We start from the raw sequence: 27,725 nt of genomic DNA on the forward strand, positions 1-27,725 counted from the left end.
TCGGTAATACATTCGGTAATACATTCGGTAATACATTCGGTAATACATTAGGTAATATACTCAGTTAACAACGAGTAACCAAAATTGTTAAGAAAAATAATATCATGTCATGATCCTAAATTATCCGAATCTCAAGTCAACACACTTTTCATTGTTCACAATTTAATCAAAGTAGCCAAATAAATTCCACCTCACCCCCGAACGAATTGATGTAGCAAACATCGAAAAAATACTGGCGTTATCATGACTGGCAAAACACTGAGGAGATGGTTGTTTAGAAAGATTTTTCATTCCAATAATTTCAGAAATAAAATGTCCCAAACCGAAAGATTCAACATCAATGTAAAAATTATAACTTAAGTGAAGTGAAATAGATACGACCATTTACAATATCCAATATTTTGTTTTGGTATGAAGATGATTATGATGACGTTTTATTTATTTTTCATTTGATATGTATTATTTATCATTTTGTCTCCATCAACTTAATCATTTCAGTGTTTCATAGATGACAAGTAAAAATCGTACGAGATAGGTATTATAATAAGGCGGTGAGAACATTGCATTCATAAAACTGAATACATTCCCAACGAATTTTAAACGTATTAATACGACTAGGATTCATGAAAATTCATTGTTACGTACATGCGCAGACAGATGCATACTTATCTACACACACACACACACACACACACACCGCACACACCTCACACACACACACACGTGTGTGTGTGTGTGTGTCTGTGTGTGTGTGCGTGTGTATTGCATGCATGTGTGTGTATAAACACACATACACGCAGTGATAATTATGTTTCTTTTGTGTATAGAGAATTACATACTAAAATACATTAACTTAATGCTCTGTAACATTTAGTTTTCTGTTTTAGTAATATTGAACCCTAGCAGCTATTACTCTGCAGCCAATGCATGCATATTCACACAGTGTATACACATATCTGAGATAGCATGTACCTATGTATGTATTATGAAACATGTACTTATTTAGAAAGTTGTTCTAACATTATGAAACTGGAATACGTAATTTCATGATATTCTGTAGTTATGTCTGATATCACATGCACGTTAGTATGTCTGTATGATATCTACGTTCGTTGTTTTGTGCGTAATTTAAAAGTTATTTATTGGACATTAACACCATTTTTAGCGCATATTTTTACCCTGAATACTTCTGAAATATGTCCGCTAGTCTTTCATTTTCTGCAAATCTACAGGTCATCTACATGTACGAGAAAGTTACTGCAGTTCTGATAAGGAATAATATCTCAATGCAGTATATGTATGTTTCGATATGTAAAACGATATTCTTGTAATATTTTACAGTAATTCCATATAGTTTTAGTTGATCATACGACCCTAGAATGTGTGTGTGTGTGTGTGTGTGTGTGTGTGTGTGTGTGTGTGTGTGTGTGTGTGTGTGTGTGTGTGTGTGTGTCTGGTACTTATGAATCTCTGTTTTCTGTACCACTAGGTAGTGGGACTTAAACTGACAAGTACAAACACATGTATGAATATATTATGTGTATGAATGAATGTATTATGTGTATGAATGAATGTATAATGTATATACACTATGCCAACATCTACGCGTCTCTATGCGTGTGAGAATTTGAGTACTTGTACACTATCTCTGGTCACATACTTCCTTGTAAATGCAATTGTCGTTTGACAATTGCATTTAGAATGGAATTTATACTTCGATTGATTTAAAACAACATGTGTATTCTAAAGATACACACAAAAGATAACGGAATGGGATATTCTAGTAAACTGAAATGAAGCGATGCTATTATAAGGAAAGATACACTGTATCTCAAGACAAAGTTTTGCTAGGTTTATAAATGGGTACATCATTAAATAAATGTACAGAACGTCGCATAAGGATGTAGATTGATAAGCTGGTTATTATCTCTTAAGGCAAAGGACAAAAAGATTTACTTGGAAGACAATTTGAGGGAAATTTATAAATAATTGGAGGCAAGCTTACAATTTAACAAAGCAAATGTATTAATAAAGATTTTATATTTTCTGGAATGAACTAGAAGTCAGAAGTTGGTTTAGTGGCCCAAGAGTTCAGTACTTATATATATATATAATATGAGAGATAGAAGGGGACAAGCCAAATATGCAAACAAAAAGGCGCTGAAATCGAGAGAAACACTACTGAAGAAGAAGAAGAAGAAGAAGAAGAAGAAGAAGAAGAAGAAGAAGAAGAAGAAGAAGAAGAAGAAGAAGAAGGAGGAGGAGGAGGAGGAGGAGGAGGAGGAGGAGGAGAAGAAGAAGAAGAAGAAGAAGAAGAAGAAGAAGGAGAAGGAGAAGAAGAAGAAGAAGAAGAAGAAGAAGAAGAAGAAGAAGAAGGAGAAGAAAAAGAAGAAGAAGAAGAAGAAGAAGAAGAAGAAGAAGAAGAAGAAGAAGAAGAAGAAGAAGAAGAAGAAGGAGAAGGAGAAGAAGAAGAAGAAGAAGAAGAAGAAGAAGAAGAAGAAGAAGAAGAAGAAGATACGCAAAGCTGATTAAACTATTATAGGCAATAGGAACGTGTGTGGTGGTTTGGAGATGTAATTCCAGCCTGAATTTTGAAACTAAAAGAAAGAAAGAAATCACATAATAGAAAAGTTAAAGTATAAAATAGTCAAAATAGTCTGATAATCCTCTGAACGTGGGATATTGGGTCAATGATACTAGATGATAAAGAAATGGGAAAATATGGCATCTATAGAAAGGAAACCAAAGGAGCTAAAGGAGAAACCGCATTCTATTAAGTAAAGCTTGTAAACAAGGCTAAGTAAGCGAAGCCAATTCCTTTTTTCAAATTTTGGCACAAGGCCAACAAGTTCTGGGGAAAGGGACAAGCCGATAACATCAACCTCAGTGCTTAACTGGTTCGTATTGTATCGACACCGAAAGTATGAAAGGCAAATTTGACCCCGGCAGTACTAAGCGAATCTAATTATTGAGATTTTGAACGTTAATTGGTAGTTTAAAAAGAAAAAAGAACATAACTATCAAGTCTCCGGGATACAACATGGTGTGAAGCACAGTCTGAACAATAGCTAAATTAATAAACATATCGTGGTTAAAAATTTCAAAAAACTCGATAAAGATCATTAGTATGGTTCGCAAAGTATTAGGCAATTACATAATTTATCGCAATCGCATGATATATCATGGTGTAAAAAGCAACAACACAACAAAACACAACCAGCTAAAGTATGATGCTTCACAAAGAAAACTAATTAGTGGGATTCTGAAAGATACTCGTAGTTTCATATTATGTGAAGAAATATAAACTTGCTCAACTGAAATGAATACCTTCATCAGAAAAATTCCGTCTTAATTTCTTCATATATTTTTCGTTATTTTTTCTTAACGGGAAGTTGCTTCAACTTCATTCTACACTTTGAAATAGATTATTTATTATGTACTAATTATGTACTTTTTATGCATTTCAAGTTAGTTTTCCATATTAACTCACATTCTGCGAAAATGCAGTGAGACTGGCCAAGTTTCGCCAAGCAAACAATCTCACTTTGCATATGTCTTATAAACTATACAAACGCGTGCGCGCACATGCATTGATATATATATATATATATATATATATATATATATATATATATATATATATATATAGAGAGAGAGTTATTAATATTTCTAAGTCTCTCTAAAGGAGACTACGGCAGCGGTACTGGAAATTAATAGTTATCGCCAAGCCAACATGGCAGTCCCAAAATTAGGACGAAAGCTGCCGTGAATTAGCTCCAAGAAGCCATCGCCTCTAGCTAGCTATGTGACACACAGGTTTCGTGTGTCACATAGCTAGCTAGAGGCGATGGCTTCTTGGAGCTAATTCACGGCAGCTTTCGTCCTAATTTTGGGACTGCCATGTTGGCTTGGCGATAACTATTAATATATATATATATATATATATATATATATATATATATATATATATATATATAGATAGATAGATAGATAGATAGATAGATAGATAGATAGATAGATAGATAGATAGATATACACACATGTATACATACATACAAACATGCATACACACACACATACATATATATATACATATATATATATGTGTGTGGAGGCGCAATGGCCCAGTGATTAGGGCAGCGGTTTCGATTCCCAGGCCGGGCATTGTGAGTGTTTATTGAGCAAAAACATCTAAAAGAGATCCACGAGGTTCCGGCAGAGGGATGGTGGTGACCCCTACTGTACTCTTCTACCACAACTTTCTCTCACTCTAGCTTCTTGTTTGTTTTGTAATTGTATTTCAAAGGGCCAGCCTTGTCACATTCTGTGCCACGCTGAATCTCCTCGAGAGCTACGTTAAGGGTACACGTGTCTGTGGAGGGCTCAGCCACTTGCACGTTAATTTCACGAGCAGGCTAATCCATTGACCGGATCAACTCAAACTCTCATCGTCGTAACCGATGGAGTGTCACTACTATTTCATATATATATATATATATATAAATATATATATATATATATATATATATATATATATATATATATATATATATATACAGCCTTGGCCAAAAGTATTAGGGCACCCCAATGTTTTAGGGTTCTGCTCTTTCAATATTACTGAAACTCGTGCACATGGTAGATTATGGTATATTTCACAATACACATTAGCTTTAATATCTGGTTGACTCTCCTTTAGCTTCAATTACCGCTTTTATACAATTAGGTATTGAATCAATTAGTTTCTTTCAGGTACTAGGCGCAATTTTGCTCCATTCTTCTATCAACATTTGGTACAAATGCTCTTTATTTTTCGTTGTTAACCAAAAGTTCCCCATAAGCGTTCCATTATATTGGGACTTTGAGCTGGGAAATCCATGGGAACAATACCTTGTGTCTCAAACCATTCACGAGTATTCTTTGCTGTGTGACATGGAGCGTTGTCCTGTTGAAAGATAACACTGTTTTCCGACACTCCTAGATGCAATTTAGCAATTGATGGCTCTAAAACATCCGATAGCGTATGTACCTGAATTCATCCTTCCCGGACAAAAAAAAAATTCTCCGGATCCTGTGGCAGACATGCAGGCCTATAATAGAACCAGCCCTATGTTTTACGGTTGGTACCAGACATTCAGCCTTAAATGCTTCCCTAATTCTGCTACACACGAAAGTTGCACCAGATGTACTGAAAACCTGAATAAAAGCATAAAAATAATACTAGCTTTATGTTGGTAACTTTTTTTTAATATATTTTGGGCAACAAACCAGTTACATTAATTTTATATGTTGATTGAATACATGTACTATCTTACCTTCATAGTTACTGTCATCAGACCATATGACTTTCGACCATTGTTCCCTGGTCCAATGTGAGTGGTTTTTGGCGCACTGAAGACGTTTTTCCATATTCGATTCAGAAACCCATGGCTTCTTCCTGGCTTTATGGCCTTTCAGACCATACTCTACAGGACTTCTAACAGTTCTGGTTGATATTTGAGATGTTCTTGCCTCGTTGAATTCCGCGCCGTGCTCTGACGATGCTTTTCTCCTGTTTCTGAGCGACCGACAGATGATGGATCTGTCATGTTCTTGCCTCGTTGAATTCCGCGCCGTGCTCTGACGATGCTTTTCTCCTGTTTCTGAGCGACCGACAGATGATGGATCTGTCATCACGAGGTGACGTAACCTTTTTTCTACCTGCTCTTTGTATTGTCTTCACATCTTTTATCTCTCTAAAGCGCTTGAGAGTCGTTTGCACCGTATATCGAGAACATTTCATCTTCTGAGCAATTAGCCTTTGAGACATTCCATCTTCATGACGATCTACAATTTGACAACAGGAAAAGATCATTCCATTTATAGTGACACAAAATCCATGCCACCAGAACATCTTTAATATCGCCAAAGCAAACTTACCGATCCTTGCACAAAGTAAGGAATTGAGAAATATCATTACAGATCAAAATATAACTCTCAGTAAGAGACAACCTAAAAACTTGAAAAAGCTATTAACAAAGGCAAGGTTTGACCTCAGCAACAAAAATCAAACATTCACTGTATCCAAATGCAATGATAGCCGATGCGGCACATGCCGATCAATCCATACCGGCCCATATATGAACACAAAAACAGGGAAAATATTCACCAATGCGAACATGAACTGCAAAAGTAGAAATCTAATCTACTGCATCAAATGCCCTAATTGTGAAGAACTGTACGTTGGCCAGACAGGTAATGCAATATCGGAACGCTCACGGGTACATCGACAACAGATTAAAAACCCAGAAGTCCGCCAAATACCACTGAGTAACTATCTGGCAACATGTGGTCATCAAACTTTTATTATATTTCCATTCCATAAACTTTACAACCGGAATGAAATTGAAAGAAAATGCAAAGAAAAGGACTTTATTAAGATATTCAAACCCACTCTTAACAAACAATGATTAAATCCATCTTACTTGGGGGTTTAAAAATCTTATCCCTGTAACCAAAACACAAAAAATCTCTCAGATATCATCATTTCTAAAAATAGATTTGGCATCATTTCTAAGAACAGCCAAACACCTACTGGGGTTTAAAAATCTTATCCCTACAACCCACACAAAACAATAAATTAAAATATCATCATTTCTAAAAATAGATTTGACATCAATTCTAAAAAAAGCCAAACACCTACTGCTGCTGTCCAAAGGAATTGGTATAAAAGACAGAAAACCAGCCAACTTATTACAGTCTGTTAAAGTCTGTCATACCGGCCATGACGAAGGGAAATAGCCCTGAAACTCGAGTCGCCTTTATATATTTATATTTTTATATTTATATATTTGATCCTTTATATTGAACACTCAATATTTCATCTGCATTCAATACTTTCTTTCTTGGTGCCATCCATTTTTATTTTATTTTATTTTATATTATATATTGTATATTATATTATATATTGTATATTCCATATTCTATACCCCACATTGGTTCTGCAGGAATATAAATAAAACATAAAAAACAGACAGTGTTGGAACTCTTTTAAACAAAATAATATATTCCTCTATACACAATCATACAAAAAAAACACCTTTTTTGTACTTATATATATATATATATATATGTACTTATATATATGTACTTATATATATGTACTTATATATATATATGTACTTATATATATGTACTTATATATATGTACTTATATATATATATATATATATATATATATATATATATATATATATATATGCAGTGTAACACATGTATTGAGTACTTTTTAGACCGTTTACAAACACAAAATCCGTGGTTGGTTTTCGAGTATATATAATAAGCGTTTGTAGACATATATTTAAACTATAAATGATTTAGTATAATATTTTCCTAGGTTTCTTAATCCAGTAAGCCAATCGGAGAATTGGCAAGTATGACAATAAATATTTGGCATGGAACTTTATTTCATTTCACAGTATTTGAAGTTAGCCATTTCTCGGTAGCCAGTCTGAAATTATCAACATATTGTATTTAATCAAAGCTATCAATCTCCTTGCTCCAGTACGGTCTACAGCTTTAATCCCGCCAAATATTGAACCAATTTTATAATAATTACCATGCACATTACAAAGCAATATCGATGAGAATCATTTATTGCCAATTCACCCACTATTGTTGTTGTTACTTCTGTGTATGATGCCATTGTTGTTGTTGTTACTGTTGTTGTTGTTGTTGTTGTTATTATTATTATTATTATTAGTAGTAGTAGTAGTAGTATTTTAATTTCTATTGACAGCTGACTTAGGTGTATTTTCAATTCGCCTAGCGAGTTTCAGAATGATTGTTGTTTCTTTGCTACTGAATGATTTTTTTTTTCTTTTATTACTCTGTTGTGTAAACAACTAATCCTAATGGTTTATTGGATCTATTTTTTCTCAACCTTTCGGATTATTATTCCTCTAAGCAAACTTAGAAGAAAATAATAATTAATTTAAGGCACAAGAAGCAGTGTTGATTGAAATATGTACTTATACAATCACATTTAACACGTTAGCGTACATTCGAATTTCAGCTTCACGATGCTTATGCTTAGCACACCTAGGTAAATGGTTAATATTCCTCAATATAAGGGCAACTGTTTACTATTTGAAAATATAAAGACGACACTTCTCACAATAATATGAACTGCTTCTTCGGATTTCGTCAATGATATGTTTTTATACATATTGTTTTTGGAAGTATTTTTTTCTCCCAAGGATACTTCTTCAGCGAATGGTTTTCTAACGTTCGACTACTAACGAAAGTGTTACATACAATTGCACAAAGAGAAAATTAATATTTTCAAAATATTAAAACCAAGGAAGACACAGTCTTTTCTAGAATCGAACCTGGTGATGAATCATTAAATCAAAATTGTTTTGCTTTGCGACACATGCCACTTGTTGATTTCATCTGCAATTTCTCCCCTCATTTTTACACTGATCAATTCAAGTGCCAACACAGGGTACTGAGATAGACGGCAGGAAGAACAACAACCATGTTACTGAGAGTAAAAACAAAATAATATCAATAATACAATCACCACTAACCATTCATCCAAAAGTCAAAGCAACCTCCAACGCTTTCACTCTGGTTGATGAAAGCGTCACTTATGCAGCAACACATTGAAGGTTTGAATTACAAAAAGAATCAATAGGTTTGAATTGCAGAAAGAACCAATGTGGAAACTCGCAATACAAAAGTAAGAGCAGAAAGAGAATTAGAATAAACTCCTGTATACGGAAGGGAAGTAAAGTCACGTTGGACGCACCATTGGGGGTCATAAAAGAGATAAAAAGATATGCAATATTGAAAGCTGCAGAGATCGATTCATGTAGTAAGGGGGGAGGGGAAGTAGGTCAGGATAGGGCGAAAGCAAAACTTATCTTTGACAATACTATAGCACACGTCAGGTTTCGGAGTGAAATGTACACACACGGCACGCTTCGAGAATTACTAAAAAATTATAATGCTGCTGCTGCTACTGCTTCTACTACTACTACTACTACTACTACTACTACTACTACTACTACTACTACTACTACTGCTGCTGCTGCTGCTGCTGCTGATGATGATGATGATGCTACTGCTGCTACTATTACTACTACTACTACTACTACTACTACTACTACTAAGAAGAAGAAGAAGAAGAAGAAGAAGAAGAAGAAGAAGAAGAAGAAGAAGAAGAAGAAGAAGAAGAATAGTGATAATGATAATAGTGAAAGTGCTACATTGGAAACTGCAAAAAGTGGGGCCTAGAGAGAGGCAAGACGTGGTATGAACACAAACAGCATAGAGTGGCGAAGTCGAAGATTAGCAGCATCCTCTGGGATTTCCCAATCCAAACAGATCAAGTGCTAGAGCATGACAGACCGGACCTGGTGGTGGTGGACAATATGCACCGCATATGCTATATAGTTGATGTTGCATGTCTTATTGACCCACGAATACTCAAGAAGGAAGACGAAAAGACCGATAGATACAACACTCTTCAGTACGAATTAGCACGGCTATTACAATGAAGAAGTTGAAGATTGTTGGGTCCTTGGAAACAGTGCCAGAAGGCATCAAGAGGGTTATAAAGGAAAATGGAATAGAGTGCCCAGTAGAACTGTTACAAAAGGTTTGCCGCCTTGCTACGGCCAGAATAATCAGGAAAGTATTAGGTAGCTGAAAAGAACGAATGGCATGATACTGTAGGCTGTAGGTAGTAATCCCGCTACGCATGCAAGACTCCAGGAACTCCAACAAAACCTGTGCTAAAGAGAAAATAATGGTAATAATAATGATAATGGTGAAATGATGAAGGCAGTTCAATCTCAATCCAGCTATAAATACCTGGGAATACTTGACGCAGTTGGAATCAAACACCACGATATGAAAGAAAAGAAAAAAAGAGAGTACTTGCGACGAGTGAGGAAAATATTGGCTTCAAAGCTGAATGCCAGAAACATAATTTCGGCAATAAACTCACACGCAGTCGCAGTAGTTCGGTATGGTGCTAGAATTCTGAAGTGGATAGAGGAGATACTAAAAGAGATGTACAGGAAATCAAGAAAGTTCCTAACGATGCATGGAGCCCATCATCCACGTGCAGACACTGTTCGCCTATGTATGAAGAGAGCAAATGGAGGAAGAGGACTCATAAGTGTGGAAGACTGCGTGCGAATCGAACTCGAGAGCTTAATGAGATAAGTAGCTCAAAGTAAGGAAACCTTACTGGTAACACTTAGGAACGAGGGGGTACTGAGAGCAGTGAAGAAAGCAAAAACAAAAGAAGTATGAAAAGGACATGAAGAAGAATTACACAAGAAGGGAATACACAATTCTATGTAGCTATTACAGAGATTGCTGGAAAAAATAGATGGGATTGGCTGATGAAAGAAACCCTAAAAAAAAGAAACCAAGAGTAATATACTGGCAACGCAAGACCAGGCTTTGGCCACGGACTGGAGGGTCAACTTTAGGAATGAGCAAGTGCCCCCGTTGTGCCGATTCTGCAGTAGAGTGGGTGAAACCATTATCCATATCATGAACGAATACCCTAGACTTGCCCAAAACCACTGCAAATTGTGGCAACACGACCAGGTATCGAAAGTGCTACATTGGAAACTGTGAAAAGTGAGGGTTAGAGAGAAGCATGAGTATGAGAACAGACTTGCAGACAGCGGTGGAGTCGGAGACTTGCAAAATTCACTGCGATATCCCAATCCAAAGAGATCAGGTGCTAGAGTATAACAGACCGGAAAAAGTATTGGTGGGCAAGGTGCACCATATATGCTATATAGTTGATGTTGCATGCCCATTTGACCCACGAATACTCAAGAAGGAAGACGGAAAGATAGTTAGATACAACCCTCTTAAGTACGAAATAGTACGGCTATTAAAATGAAGAAGGTGATGATAGTGCCAATTATTGTTGGGTCCAGGGGAAAAGTATCAGAATGCATCAAGAGGAATATCAAGGAAATTGGAATAGAGGGCCCAGTAGAACTGTTACAAAAGGCTTGCCGCCTTGGCACAGCCAGAATCATCAAAAAAGTATTAGATAGCTGAAAAGAACGGATAGCATGATCCTGTAAGCTGCAGGTAGCAAGCTCGCTACACATGTAAGACTCCAGGAGCTCAAACAAAAACTTTGATGAAGAAAAATAACAACAGCAACAACAACAACAACAACAATAACAATAACAAATTATGATGATGATGATGATGATGATGATGATGATGATAGTGGTGGTGGTGGTGGTGGTGGTGGTGGTGATGATAATATTAATGATTATAATAATAATAATATCAAACACATGCAACATCACCCTAGATAGAGTCACCGGGCAATTATAATTATCTAGGAGCGTGTGATAAGATGAGATAAGACATTCACTAATGAGAGGCAAGATAAGAAAGGAGTGCTGCCGAAGAGTAAAAGGCATACTGTAAACCAGTTTGAATGCCAGAAACGAAATTGAGGTCATAAAAACATTGGTCATGCCAGTAATTATATACAGCTTCAATATTATGAACTGGTCCCTCTCTGAGATCAACTATGTTAATGTTCAAATATGAAATCCGGTTATAGTGCATCGTATGCATCATACAAAAGTATAGACAGACCGAGTATAGCCGACTCTCATTGAAGCTTGCAACCTAACTGTAACAAGCAAACGATTAGATGTTAAAGCTGGTTCTGTAACATGAAGATAACAAAAGTTTCACTCAGTGACAAAAAACGCGAAAATATACCCCTGAGAAATGCAACTAAACGAACCAGTACCCGAAGAAAAATGTTACCCCAACAGACAAAGTAAAACAAATAAAAATAATTGAGAAACAAGAGGGAAGGTTACGGCATGGCAATACCTGACTACAATCAGCCACCCTGACTGAGATCAAGCATTAACATGCCTTGAGGCTGTCATACTGAGGCCTTTAACCAGAGACTGAGGATATATCATTGCTAATCAAGACCAACCTTTTCATCTAGGAATTGCCAGAGTAATATCCTGAAGTAAGGAAGCAGCTGCGCAATCAACTGCATAATCACTGGATGCTGCAGAATGGCACCAACAGAACACTCGCAAAGCATGACACGGAAGCTTAGTACACGCACTGGTTAATATGCCGCTCATACAATCTCCCTCACATAAATAATCGGTGGGAATACAAGCCATTATAAGTTTCTCACAACACCGAGGTTACCTCCCTTTGGAATATCAGGGTTTAAATTGATTGATAAAGATGGGCAAACAATCCTGTTCTCATTCTGAAAATCATACTGGATAAAACCTATCTTCCTATAGATGTCGCAATCCCCAACGACAAAAATATAACTGAAAACGTTTGAAAAACTGAACAAATATCAGGACATAAAAATCAGAATAAAGTGGCATCTCTGAACAAAAATATGTATTATTATTGGAGCACTTATATCAAGAGGAGCAAACATCTCTGGCTGTCCATTCCTAGCCAAAACTGAATATATGAACAGACATGACTGAGTAAGGAGTGGTATCCACTGGGAAATTTGCCAACACTACAACTAATAACAAATGTTATGAACATATGCCAAACAATGTACATGACAACTACCATGCCATAATCACCTGGGATACAACTGTTTAAACTGACAAAGAAACCCAATTAAAATGTACAGGCTTAATAATCAAGGATTGGAAGAAAAACACTTGCTCACTGATAGATATTTCTTTCTCTTCTGAGTAAAATATTGCCCAACAAAGAAGTAGAGAAACTCAAAGTACAAAGATGTCGAAATTGAAATGTTCAAGATGCGGGAGAAGTAAGCATGATAAGAACACATATGAACAAAGATTTATGCCATACACAGAGACACAACACAACATACTATCTAAAAATTAGCTATACTAGGCACAGCTCACTTTCTTCACAAGACAATATCAATTCAATAACACAGCACAAACAAATATTAAACACCGGCAAGACACTCTATATAATAAATATCCAATAGAAGGAGGTGGCATTGTTCGAAATTTGTTAGACAACAGTAAAACGTCTGAATGGCCATCGAATAGCCAGCTGCCTTGTCAGTCGGTGTAAGGTTGATACACAGCCACTAACACTCTCGTATATTGAGGAAGAGGTTCGCTTGATCAGACAAGAAAATAGTCATTGTTCAAACATATGCAGTTTATTCCATTTTCTTTTCTACGATACATGTGTGTGTGTGTATGTATACATGTGTATATGTGTGAATCTTAGTGCAATGCTTCTTTCGTACATATATTTGAAAAGAAATGTTTGTTTGTTTTTTATATTAGCTTAATGTTGTTTTCAAGCTTTTGTTCGTTTGATATTGTTGATGGCTCTCCATCGTTGATTTCCTTTTCGAGCAATAAATAGAAGTAATGTGTGTTTGTAATGTTCACATGCATGCATATATGCATACATGCATACATACATACTAAAAGAAAAACATACGCACATAAAGCCAAACATATATACATAAGAGCAAAACATGCAAATCTTCACGTGCACATACATATATAGATAAATAGATACATATATGCATGCATGCATACATACATGCATACATATAGATACATACATACATGCATACATACATACAAAAATACCCTGTTGTTAATGTTGAATTTCCAATGAATGAACCTTGAATCTAGGTTAGAAACCGCCTCTTTTTCTATTGACAAGAAATCATGCAATAAAATTTAACAATGGCATACATATGTATACATATATAAATACATATGAATGTACACTTGGTTTTAGATCACCGATTGATGAGAACATTTATAATTTATGTATCAAATCATTAAGAATGAAATTGATTTGAACTGAAAATTTACTTTTTCTCCACAAAATCAATTCAGTTAATCAAAGTATGCACTTAAATTATCAACAAAATTTTGCCATTTTATCCGTATCATATTTATGCTGACAGCGAGGAATTCTGGAGAGCAGGAGTTGATGAAACCACGAAAGACTGTTTTAACATTTTCTTCAGATTTGAAATTTTATCCTTGCAAAAAGTTGTCTAATACCTAGAAAACATGATAGTCAGTTGGTGCAGCGTCTGGTGAATATGGGGATGATAGAGTACTTCCAATCTCAGTTCCTGTAACTTGAGTAGCATTCTTTGTACAACATCTGGTCGAGTATTGTCTTGCAAGGGAATTGGCCTCTCTCTATTGACCAATCTCGCTTGTTTAATTGCAAGTTCACTAATCATTTCATCCAATTGGTTAATGTATACATCCGCTGTAATTGACTTACCAGGTCTCATGAAGCTGTAGTGGATGACACTAACAGTGGACCTCCAAACACACACCATTAGCTTTTTTTTGTGAAAATTTCTTTTTTGGATTGTGTTGCTATTGTTGAAAAGAATCCATTTTTCATCACACGTAAACATATGATGCAAAAAATAGTTCGCTTTTATGAGCGACAAGTTTTAAGACGACGTGTCATTTGATGCTTGTTCAGTGTAGTACCCACTTGTCACGCTTCTTTACCATGCCAAAATGTTCCCGATGGTCCAAAATATTTAGAATCGAAACATCAAACTTTGCTCCTAACTCACATTTAGTTAGAGATGTATCTGCTTTCACTACAGTTTCCAGCTCATCATTATCCACCTTGGTCTCAGGTTTACCACAGGGCTGATTTTCAAGAGTAAAGCATCAAACCAAAACTACTCAAAACATCGACGTAGAGTACGCCCATTCGTGACATCTTCACCAAACACCTCATTGATGTTTCGAGCTATCAAGGATACAGTGGTTCAACGACGGAACTCATGTTCATAAACAATACGAATTTTTGATCTATTCGTGTGTTCACAAAAATTGATTTACAAGAGAAAACTCACAATATAATCAAACACCATGAACTGCATTTCGAAAAGGGATGATGTAACTTTTCAATGTTATAAAACAAAGAATTGTCAGGATTCAGGATAAAAACATTAAAGTTAACGACTGTCAAACTTGGTGCATTTTGTACGGAAATATTATTTTACCAACTGAAGAGACAGGAGTAGTGAATATTATTCACATTTGTCTTTAAACGGAAATCTCGCATGTCATATTTGTGAACAAAATCACAAGGACGTGATGATTCTGATAATGGAGTCACAGAAATAATCAATTAACTCATACCTCTCTTAATCTTATACTATCCCACCTTTAGGAGTTGAGCTCAATAACATATGTGCATAAGTAAATGTCACAAATTATTTGACTGTTGCCCCATCGATTTTGCCAAACTTTGGCATTATTATTAAGATAATGCTTTTATTCGATAGATATATGTCTCGTACAATGATAGGTAATTTGCTGAAATAACAATTTGTTTATCCAATTGTTTACGTAAAATTTAGCATTCAAGATATTTAGTAGACTAATAACAGTGTCTGGTTGTTAAAAGTTCTAGAGATCTCTGACATTTTCACTATAGCAACTAAGAAATTGGAAGAAAATCCGAAATATCACAAAAACACATAACTTATACTTATTCTTCGAAAAGGAAGACATTTCGACGTACAGCCATCAATGATATCAAAGAAACAATAGCTTGAAAATAACATTAACATAAAATACGTTTCTTTTCAAATGTATGTATGTTCGAAAGAAGCATTATGTTAGGATTCACACACCTACACATATATACATATATTGAAAAATACACACATAGCTTTGTGTTTTTACGTATAAAGGCAAACACACTTATTGGCCTGAATTTAAACTCAACGGCATGGTGAAATGAAAAAAACGAATACTATGCACGCATCAAAGAAGCGTGGACTCTGTCTGACAGAAAAGAAAAATTGCTCAGTCCTTTATTAGTTATCTCAGTCTGTATGTATCTTTTAGTTGATGTCTTGAAAAAGACAAATATACGCTGGCAAACTAGAAAGTTCAATCTCTAGACGATACACCTATAAAGGGTCGTCTTACTATGAAGAACGCCTTCTCATTCTTCAAATTCTTTAATGCTCTTCTCTCTATAGTCTCTCCAACATCAATCTGTCAGCTTTTATGTTCATGATCTTAAACGACCTACCGGTACTTATGTACTGTCACTGAATTTGTATTGGTTCATTATTTAAGATGCAACGGTTGATCTTTTATCAAAACTAGGTTATTACATTGCACACGGAAACAAGATCGTCACTCATAATCACTTCATCAAATCAACTCTTTGGTACCTTTAATGTTTGTTCTAAAATTTTATTGAAAGTTTCTATCGAAAAGCTAGAGATATTAACGCCACGTGATATCCATAATTATAGTCTAACGCCAAGCATCAATTCCCTTTCATCATGAAATGAGCTTCGTCTTCTTTTATCTCATTGTTTCCTAAATATCACGAGATTATAGTGGGTTACACTCTTGCATTTCCTCTATATTTGGCCTGAAGCTTGAGACAGACCCATATATCAACGTTATACGCTCACACGGACTCATGACTACACAAAAGTTCTAAAATGAACAAAAGTGAATAATGTGTCTTGTCCCAGTTATGTGGGAGAAGACACATGTATTTGGCGCGGAAGTATATAAATCAGGCTACGTACTACACAGAACTTCTCGCAGAATAGGGAAACATCATCCGTGTAGACCCAGCAATAAGCGTCCTCCTCTTCCAATCCAAAACAGTGGGCAGCATCCTATGTACGTGACCTACTTCAATTTAGTCATAGACATTACCTGAGATCCTGTTTATGTGGTCAACTACGAAGATCATTTCAGAGATATTAATAGTAGTCAGCCAAGCATTTCGACTACAAGGGATGTATCACCTCTAGAAATGCCAGTATCGACGTTACAACAGATTTGTTGGCAACATATTTGTTTTGATTCTAGGAAATGCAATGATTCTATGGCAGATTTCCATTTCTTTTCACAGAGCTTTTGGTTTTATTTAACTACCCAAAGTCCTTTTAACGGCAGCAGTATGATAGTTTACAAGTTCTTCTTTAGTTGCAGATAGCCCTTCCATATTCAGAAATATAGAAGTCAGTATGGGATTTCAATGTAGACACAGGATTCTGGACACCGTTTTCAAATCGACTTTCGAATGTTAGGTATAATTCGCAGTTAATAGAATAGTTATTAAATATTTGATAGGAATCACGACGTGAATGCTTCTCCCTTGATTTCCGAGAACAAACTGGTAACAAAACAGCGTATTCGAAGGACTGTACAAAGTAAAGTCTAAAAAAGCAAGCATGAGATGTAAGTCACAAATATCAGCCTGTATGAAGTTGTATGACTGTCCATCGTCCTAGTTATGTTTAATAAAAAATACAATTTATTTACCTAAGTTTTGACATCATCACCTTCGAAATAGTCGCCTTGCGCAGCAATACACCTGTGTATACCCAGTGCCCCTGCCACTTTTGGAATCTGGCCTAGAAGATAGTTTTCCGTAAGCGTTTCGAGGACAGTCTACGATTCGTTCTTGATCTTGACAACGGTGTTAAAACGGTGCCCTTTGAGCTGCATTTTCATCATGGAGAAGAGATGTAAATTAGTAGGTGTAAAATCTACCTAATAAGGTGGGTGCGGAAGCGATACCATGTTTTTTTTTTTGGTGGGGGGCGATAAACTCACGAGTGGGGAGAGCTCGGTGACGGGGTGTATTGTCGTCGTGAAGAATCCAATTCTTCGCGCTCCACAGATTCGGTTGCTTTCGCTGAATGTCTTCCCCAAAACGTCCCAAAACGTCGCAGTAGAGCTCATGATTGATGGTCTGGCCCTGGGGAACAAATTATCGATGCACAACACCGCGGATATCGAGACCAAAAAAATCGATGAGCATGATTCGGTCTTGGAGATCAAGGGTATTCCATTGTAACTACTGCTGTGTTGTCTCAGGGTCGTACCTGTAGACCCAACACTCGTTACCGGCGATGATTCTAGCCTTGAAGGATGGCACATCAGCGACACTCTGACAGAGATTTTGGCAGACTTCGACTCGTTCTTTCTGCTCAGTGGTCAGCAGTCGGGGGACAAACTTAGCAGAGACACGCTGCAGGATTTCCTACACGGACCTATACGACATACCAACAACATCAGCAATGTCGTTGATTGTCCTCCGATGATCCTTATGCAAAGCTGCTAAATTTTCTCCACATTTCCGGGGCTAATATTCGTGGCAGGTCTTCCAGAGCGCTCATCGTCTTCCAGGAACATTCTTCCGCTTTTGAAGCGTCGTGCTACTCGAAGTATTGCGCACGACCTATTGCCACGTCAACGTAACCTTCTCGAAACATGCGCGTTTTCTCTATAGCAGACTTTCCAAGCTTAACGCAAAATTCCACGTTGGCGCTTTGTTCCAACTTCATGTCCATGACAAAATTGGAGACTACAGCATATACGTGCTCGCATAAACACAAATTATACAACTTGCGAAATAAACACATCAATGTCACTCAGCAAACTGCATCATGAATGTCACTGCTAGCTCTCACTGCACACACAACCGTGTGCTACCATCTACTGGCGCGCTACAGAACTAGTCGGGGAACATTTTGATACGAGCTGGTAGATGTTACTGAGGCTTGCCTACCATTTCTACCTTAGACTACTTGATTCTTTCCACCAGCTCTGCTTCCGCAACATGCTGACCATCTACTGGAGTATCTTCGTTACCAACTTTGAAATCTTGAAATAGGGGTAAGTGACTAGTAGAAGGACCATATACTTCAAGTCCCTGCTGCAAGAGGCAGCAGTTTTCCAAAGTGGAGTATCATCACCTTCTCTCAATATTAAAATGTATGACTAAATACACCAGTAACCACCCTAACAGACAAGCACCCCATCAGAAAACAAAAGAAGGGTTTTCTAAGGAAATCATATCGTATTTGTCCCCTTAGCATCCACCGGTGTCATTTTCTATTCGTCAGTCATGAAGTCAGGAGACACCATCTGATTATTTGCCTCCTCATTGGAGAATACACGTTGGACTGATCTTGACACCTTTTGGAGATAGAACCATCAACTGGAGATAGAACCATCAACTGGAGATAGAACCATCAACTGGAGATAGAAACGTCATGCAGCAGTACTAACAACAGATTTTCTCCTGCAACCAGTGTGGTGATCGGGCAGCTAAATATTGACTTTATCAGCTAGCAAACGTAAACAATTCTTTTCATGACTCGAAAAGCTAAGCTATAGTCATATATAGCAAAAGCTTCATTATGTATGTTCTATGTGTCAATTGATTATGGAGAAGAGATCCACACAATCTTTGCTTTCGTATTATTGTTCTTGTATCACAAAAACATTGGAATTATGTAGACAATTCTGTCATTGAGGACTGATGTAACTTACAATTGCCATCCAAGATACTCACCCTAAATCTAGACTAAGTGCAGATTTTAATGACAGAGACTTTGTATTAATTAAAAGGATATAATTTTCTCCACAAAATCACTTGTCTCCTTGAATGTGATATTGAACATAGAACTGATTTTGTTTTGCTCATCACGTACAGGATGCGGGAGTAACTCTCTAGAATTATAGAGGATATAAATAAATATGTATGTGTACATGCAAACATGTATGCATATGTATTTCAGTACGTCTGTCCGTATGTGAATGAGTGCCTGTATGAGACAGAGAGAGGATGTGCAATATACAGAAACAGACGAGAGAAAGGGATGCCTATACATAACAATATCCAACAAGTAGAAGAGAAAGAACAGACTCGGAATATTTTAAAATATGAATTGATTTTGAAATTATTTTATGGACAAATTTCTCTTTAATGAATGTTTTTTTTTTGTTTGTTTTTTTCAAAATATCATTCTTGCATTCGTAGATTTCCTGAATATAAAAACGACAAAGTACTAATCTGTTGATATAGGTGACCAACTCCTGCAACACCCTATGCATAATATATAAAGTACGAAGGCAGTTGTCTTACATAAACTGTATATTATCATTAATTTAAAATTCATTTCAAATACTTGATCGTTTCTTCAGTAATTCTTTGCCATTTTCTCACTTAATTGTATAGAAAGTCAATATGAAACGGAGAGATAAATGTACTAAAAGTTAGCTATATTTCTTAATGGCTACTTTTCACGATAAATCTCAGTTGTAGTCTAGCTATTTCTTCTGATCATAAACAAGAAACTATTAAATACATTTCTTGATAGCGAAAAGTTCAAAAACGCTACTATTTTATTCTGTATTATGAAATATTTAACCTGTTTCTCAACAGTTGGGAATTATAACATTGTCTGATATACAACTCTATTACATTTGGAGTAGACACGCAAACACGATTTTGCGATTGTACTCTGATTTGTGATTTCACATCACATCAGTATGAATATACACTACTTATGTAATATTTAGAGTGGTTTCTCCCTTTCATATATTGTTAGTAGTTATATCCTATAAACATTACCAACAAATAAATAAGTAAACATAATTCTGCTTAAGGCTGTCCTTCTTTATCGTTATGTTTGCGATCATTTCTTCTGAAGTAGTCACAGCTGCATGCTTTGTTTCCTTTTCTTTGAATACATATTCTTCATAACGCATTATCTTAGAGCTAAGAGCCCAAGAGTATTTGGGTATTTTTATCCCGTTGTATCTATATAGCTATATCTATCACTGGTAAATACTTCGTGAAAAGTTTGGTAAGAAAATTGCATGACAATACTTACGGGGAGACACGTTATCTTTAAAATACAGGTATTTATTACGGATGAGGTATCTATCAATAGGAACTTCCTCTTAAAAATATATGGGAAATTGTTGCAATATACCATTTTGTAATATCGTTGAAACCACCACTCTTTGGGCATACATCAGAATATCGTCATAAATTTAAAAACCAGTAGCATCTGAGTTTGTATCCTGTTAAATTGATGTAATGGTTGCATTGTTCAATTGAATGGAGTCGCTTGAAATGATCGTACTGCATTACTACTTGATATCCTGTTGCTTATTTTGATTTTAATCACCTTGCGTTGAAACTGTATGGATAATACCGTACTAAATTCTGGTGCCTTAGCTTAAGTACTTAATTCATCTGAATATATATATATATATATATATATATATATACTCATGGGGTTAGGGTTAAAAAAAAAAGGGTATGTATATAGAGGTATATGTGTGTGTATGTATGTGTATAAATTTAGGTATATACAAAGCGGTTTATGCGTACATGTAAACTCACTAACGTGACCAGTGAATTATCGAAGATCTACAAAGGATAATGAAGAATACACCATGAAGAATAAATCTACAGTAGAAAGATACCGAATTCCAATCCCTTTCACATACCAGACACCCCACTTCGTCCATACAATGAAAGCAATCCATCAACAGACTTTCAGCCACAACACATTTCTTCATACACCGAGTGACTATTACCACCACAAAGACCACGACGGGCAGAAGGGATGCGCTTGAAACTGAAATTATATCTATTTATATAGATATAATATAGATATAATCTATATGGATATAATATATATCTATATATATAGAGATATAGAGACTGTATCTATTTATATATCACCAGAGGAAATACAACGAAATCTCATAATACCGATGGCTGATAGTTAGCAAGGTGAGACACACATAAGAAAGAAGGAAACAAAGGACCACTGATGAGGTCACAGAAGTGTGACGAAAGAACTCTGGCCGAAATAAGATTAAGATTAATGTAATATAAAGCTGAAGCAAATTAACACCAAATATACAGTGCGTGTGTTTTTATTGGCTAAACTTGCAATATGACCATCCCCAAGTACAACAACATATATATATATATATATATATATATATATATATATATATATATATATATATATATATATATATATATATATACTGCACTTCTTCCTCTACTTCTTCTCTTTTTATGAATGTATGTGTGTCTGTATATATATATATATATATATATATGGACATCTATAATGTATGTATATATGTATGCAGTCGTGTACATGTGTAATGTTGGATGTTCTTAAGCAATAACATTCTTTCTTTTTATTAAAAGTACAAGTGGTATCAGGAGAGGACTGACATAATTCATTTGAGAAAGGTCATAATGAAGGCTTATTTTAGGATTCAGTGTGTTAAAGGTTAAAGATATACATTGAATATAAGGACCTCAAATATTTGCTCAATCCACTTTTAAATATTCTAATTAATAAATGTAATTACTCTAAGAAGTAAAAAAATATTAATAAATATAGAAAGTTATCCTACTCGGCCAAAAAGTTAATGAAAACAGACAACAAATGTAATAAAATATGATATATTACTGAATCTGAATAAAATTTCTATCCTCTTATTCATTCCACTTAATTATTACGTTGTTCTCTCTTAGTAACCTGTTTCAGCAATACAACAGAATGAAAAATGAAATTATAATGAATGTAATTATTTCACGTGTCTCAGTGTCTGAAACTAGTAGGAGTTTGGGAGCTTTGGTGGAGCAGTATAACCAGTCAATAAGTAAAAGTCATAAACACAACAAATCTGAGAAATCGTGATAATATTTTGAGCCCGTCTTTGAGATTATTCGTTTATAAAGAAAAGATGGAAAAATATAAAAGTTTTAAAATGATCGCTTTCGCTAAAGCAGACAATTAAAAAGAAATTCATTAGACACCATAATCAAAACCAATAATTAAATACAACAATCATAAGCTGATAAAACATTCGAAGGAACAGTTGTATTTAATATCACGCCTTTCAGACCAACATTCGGCGTTTTCAAATAGAATGGTATTTGATTGTACCAGTTGAGATGTGTTCTATTTCTTACTCTAGTGCATTTCATAATTTCATGGCAAGATATTAGCAAAATTGGTTTAAAATTTTGGCACCAGACCAGCAGGTTAAGGGTGGGGTCTAAATCCATAACATCGGCCCCAGTTTTCAACTGTTATGTATTTTATTGATCTTAAAATAATGAAAGACAAAGCCAGCCTGGGTGGAATTTGAACTAAGAGAGTAAAAACGAAATGCCGCCCAGCGTGTTAACAACTCTGCCAGCTCGGCGCCTTAAGATATTATCATTTTGGATTTCAAATTTTTGCACAAGGCTAGAAAATACGGGAAAGGATGAAGTCGATTACATCGACACCAGTGGTCAACTGGTACTTATTTTATCGATACATAAATGATGAAGAATAAAGTCGACCTCGGTTGAATTTGAACTCATAGCATTTAGAGACGGACGAAATGCCACTAAGTGTTTTGCCCGGCACAGTAACGATTCTGCCAGTTCGGCTCCCTAACGATATTAGCAATATGCGTTTAAAATTTTGGCACAAAGCCAGAAAATTTGGATTAGGGGTAAGTCCATTTTGTCGACCACAGTGCTCAACTGGTGCTTATTTTAGCGACCCTGAGATGATGAAAGGTACAGTTGAACTCGCCGGAATTTGGACTCAGAACATAAAGATGGACAGATATCTGCTTTACAGATATTAGCAATATTAAGATTGTAAAAAGGCACCGAGCTGGTAGAACGGTTACCACGCCGGGAAAATCTTCAGTGGCACTTCGTCTGTCTTTACACTCTGCGTTCATATTACGCCTTTCTCTTTCATCCTTTCCAGGTCGATAAAATAAGTACCACATGAATACTGGGGGCGATATAATCGGCTATCCCCTCCGCAGAAATTGCTGGTCTTGTGCTAAAACTTGAAATCAATATTAAGAATGCAACAAGATCGATAAAACAATATCAGCTAAGTACTGGGATGATGTAATCGGCTGACCCCGAACTAGCTTTTATTTGACTTAAACCTTGATAACTTCGTATGTTTTTGAGGCATTATACGTATAAGTCAAAGCGGGTAATTCCTTACAGTATTTCTTCCGAATCTTTAGGTTCTAAGTACATATCTCACCGAGAACAGCATTGCCGTTCATCATTTTGATGTTGATAAAGTAAAGTAACACTGGGTAGCATCAACTGACACCTTCCCCAAAGAACAGCATTGTGCCAAATTAAAAACAAGACATTTTTATTATTACTATTCAAAATACTTATATCATCGGAAGAATGATTTATGGCATATTTGGTTCTAATCCCGCTAGGTCGACCTTGCTGTCTATCCTCTCAAGGTCGATAAAATAAAGTGTCAGTTAAGTACTGACGTCCGTGTAATCCACTTACACGCTTCCCCGAAACTGATCACCTTATGCCAAATCCATATAAGTATTCAAGTTAAGGCTGGCAGAATTGATAGCATGTCGAGCAATGTGCTTCCCGACATTTCGTTCGACTTTATGTTTTGACTTCAGCTTCCGCCGAGAATTTCGGGCGCTATGAAATAAGTACTAGTTGAGAAGCGAGGAGAATATAATAGACTGCTCTCAGCCTCTTTCTCCCAAATTACAGGCCTTGTGCCTATAATACAATGGATTATTATTATTATTAATATTATTATTATTATTATTATTATTATTATTATTATTATTATTATTGAATGAGAGAGCAGTGCATGCCATCAAAATGACACTGGGGTAAAATATACGAAGCCCATTATACCCATCATGACTACCTGTCTGATAAGGGTACACCAGGCACATGCATCACAACCATATCTGCGCGACATGGTGATCTCATATCAAGTTAAACAACGCATGACCTCGCAGGTGGGGCCCAGTTAGAATCTTCTTCGGGTCGAGTAGCCCATCCCACTTAAAAGGTCCCTGAATAAGGTTTCTTTAAGGATGTTGAGAAAAACACCCGTGTTTCCAAAGGTGAATTATTCAAACCCCAAAGAATTCCTCTCAATACATGGCTATGATGCTCCCCCACTACATCTGCTCATGATCAGAGATGCACATATCATCAGCCACCAAGGGCCATGCTCAACTGGTTAAGGTCAAACAACTGACAAGCAAATCTGTGGTATTAAGCAGAATATTTGCTGTAGCCCATCTTTTATACCAAGACAAAACAATGTACATGATAAAACTTCCAATCAATGAAGATCAGAAGCCATGACAGCCACTGCCTGGTACTGCATCAGAGCAGTTATTATTATTATTATTATTATTATTATTATTCAGTAGTTTTATTTTTATAACGTACTTTCACTTCACTACCGAGCGCAGCTCTGTGCGCCTTGGGTATGTGCTGCGGTTTGCTGTGGTGCTCTTATGTTTACTGTATTGAAAGTGTTTTGCGTAGAATGTGTGCAGTACCCAGTAGTGCAATTTTCTGTATGTTATATATATTTGTAAGTCCTGGTGTTTTTGTTATGTATTTGTCTGAATATTTTTTTATTATACCTAAGGCACCTACTATGATAGGAATTGTTTCTGTTTTTAGATTCCACATTCGAGTTATCTCTATTTCCAGGTCTTTGTATTTTGAAAGTTTTTCCATTTCTTTTAGAGAAACGTTGTCATCTGCTGGTATTGAAACATCAATTAGAAGGCATTTTTTCCTTCATGATCTTTGACAACTATATCTGGTCTATTTGCCTTAATTTCTCTATCTGTGTGTATTGGCATATCCCAGAGTATGGTTGCTTTCTCGTTTTCTGTGACCTATTATTATTATTATTATTATTATTATTATTATTATTATTATTGTTGTTCAGTAGTTTTATTTTTATAACGTGCTTTCACTTCACTACCGAGCGCAGCTCTGTGGCTTGCTGTGATGCTCTTGTGGTTACTGTATTGAAAGTGTTTTGCGTAGGATGTGTGCTGTGCCCAGTAGTGCAATTTTCTGTATGTTATATATATTTGTAAGTTGTGGTGTTTTTGTTATGTATTTGTCTGAATATTTTTTTTATTGTACCTAAGGCACCTACTATAATTGGAATTGTTTCTGTTTTTAGATTCCACATTCGAGTTACCTCTATTTCCAGGTCTTTGTATTTTGAAAGTTTTTTCCATTTCTTTTAGAGAGACGTTGTCATCTGCTAGTATTGATACATCAATTAGAAAGCATTTTTTTCTTCATGATTTTTGACAACAATATCTGGTCTATTTGCCTTAATTTCTCTATCTGTGTGTATTGGCATATCCCAGAGTATGGTTGCTTTCTCGTTTTCTGTGACCTTTTCTGGTGTGTGTTTGTACCATCTTTTTTCTGTTGTTATTCCATAGTGTTGGCATAGCTTCCAGTGTATATAGGTCCCAGCTCTGTCGTGTCTGTGAATATATTCCTTCTTAGCCAGGACTGGGCAGCCAAAGATAATATGATTTATTGTTTCTTGTCCATCTCCACATATTCTACAGTTACTTGTTATGTTTCTTTTCATTATATGTTTTTGGTAATTTCTGGTGGGGAGGCTTTGGTCTTGTGCAGCAATTAAAACTCCTTCAGTCTCTGCTTTGAGTCCTGAGCTTTTCAACCATTGCTGGGATTTTTCACTGTCTATTTCTTTTGCATTTACTTTAGCCCAGTATTTAACATGTAGGGCCTTTTCTTGCCATCGTTTTATCATGGTCCGTTGCTGTTCTAGTTTTAGTTTGGATTTCATTTGTTTTATAGCTTTTGTTGTTTCTTCTTCTTCGTCTTCGTATTTGTTAGGTAGTATGATTTTTTGTTTGTATTTGTCAGCTTCATTAAATACTGAAAACAGTTTTTTGTTTTGCTCGTGTTTTGTGGCTATTTGTATTAGTTTTCCTTGCTTCTGGAGTAGGTATTTTTGCAGTCCTATGGTGGTTATTTTATAATAGTTTTCCAGCTGTATAAGACCCCTGCCACCTTCTGTGCGTTGTATACATAGCCTTTCTATGTCAGATTTTGGGTGGTGCATTATATCCTGTCTTTATTTTTCTTGTTTTCCTGTCTATTTTAGATAGTTCGTTTAGTGTCCAGTTAAGGATATTGTAGCTGTAACTTATAACTGGGACAGCTAAAGTGTTAATACCTATTATCTTGTTTTTTGCATTGAGCTCTGTTTTTAGTATTGATCTAACTCGTCTATAGTAGTCTTTCTTTATTTTTTTCTTTCATTTGTGTGTGTTGTATCCTATCTAGTTCATTGACTCCTAAATATTTGTATGGCTGGCTTTCGTCTAGTTCTCTTATTTCATTGGCTTTATCTAGTGTGATGTTGCTACTTTTAACTAATTTTCCTCTCTTCAGGGTTGCTTTGGCACATTTTTCTAATCCGAATTTCATATCTATTTCCTTGGTAAAGCCATGTACTGTCTGTAGTAGTGTTTCCAGCTCTTTGTCATTTCTGGCGTATAATTTTAGGTCATCCATATATAAAAGGTGGCTGACTGTTTTTCCGTAACATTTGTATCCGCATCCAGTTCTATTTAGCAATTCAGTTAAAGGTGTGAATGCCAGGCAGAACAGGAGTGGAGAGAGCGTGTCTCCCTGGAATATTCCTCTTCTAATGGGGATGGCTTTCGTTTTCACAAGTCCCTCTTTTGTTTGGAGCTGTATCACTGTCTGCCATTTCTTCATGGAGTGCCTAATGTATTTTATAATAATTGGTGCCACCTTGTTTATAGCTAGTGCATCGAGAATCCACGTGTGGGGAATACTGTCGAAAGCCTTTTGGTAGTCCACCCAGGCCATACTGAGGCATTTCTTCTTTCTGCGATTATTATTATTATTATTATTATTATTATTATTATTATTATTATTATTATTATTATTATCATGATGATGATGATTATTATTATTATTATTATTATTATTATTATTATTATTATTATTATTATTATTATTATTATTAT

The sequence above is a fragment of the Octopus bimaculoides genome, chromosome 13, assembly GCF_046866305.1.
Source record: "Octopus bimaculoides isolate indiv1 chromosome 13, ASM4686630v1, whole genome shotgun sequence".
In the NCBI taxonomy this organism is placed as follows: Eukaryota; Metazoa; Mollusca; class Cephalopoda; order Octopoda; family Octopodidae; genus Octopus; species Octopus bimaculoides.